We start from the raw sequence: 530 nt of genomic DNA, 5'->3' as shown, positions 1-530 counted from the left end.
ACATTCATGCTTAACTAGGGATTGCCTCAAAGAATGTTCCCATGACAATATTGGGGACAGATTGGAGAACCTATCAGAAGCAGTGATCACACATTTGACGTGTATGAGGAAGAAATGTTGGGTTATACATACTAGTTGTTTTCTTCTTTTTTTAATCTGCCATAGGGTGTGCATGTTCAAAGGAGAGACACAGAGAGACAGAGTGAGAAAGCCCATCCCTAGGTGGATGGCCACACTGTAATCCTTTCTCCTCCATTCTCCTCTCGGGATTGTGGGCACACGTGCACACACACGTGGCATGTTTCTCAAGCCATTGATTCTGGGATTCAAACCACACAGTTGGCCATGTGGGGTCTAGCCACCCTAATCACCATGTCCTATACATATCATAATAGTTGTTTATGTAATTTTGAAAAGGATCTATTGAGTCGTCAGGAAAGTCATGACACATTTTTGCACAGAAAAGCAGAAAAAAAATACATCGTGACTTAGTTCTGACAACCCAATAGTAAGACAGGTAAGGAAATCAT

Source organism: Tupaia chinensis, unplaced genomic scaffold (assembly GCF_000334495.1).
Source record: "Tupaia chinensis unplaced genomic scaffold, TupChi_1.0 Scaffold000523_1, whole genome shotgun sequence".
NCBI classification, from domain to species: Eukaryota; Metazoa; Chordata; class Mammalia; order Scandentia; family Tupaiidae; genus Tupaia; species Tupaia belangeri.
The sequence above is the reverse complement of the archived record's forward strand: the minus strand, read 5'-3'. Positions refer to the sequence as shown.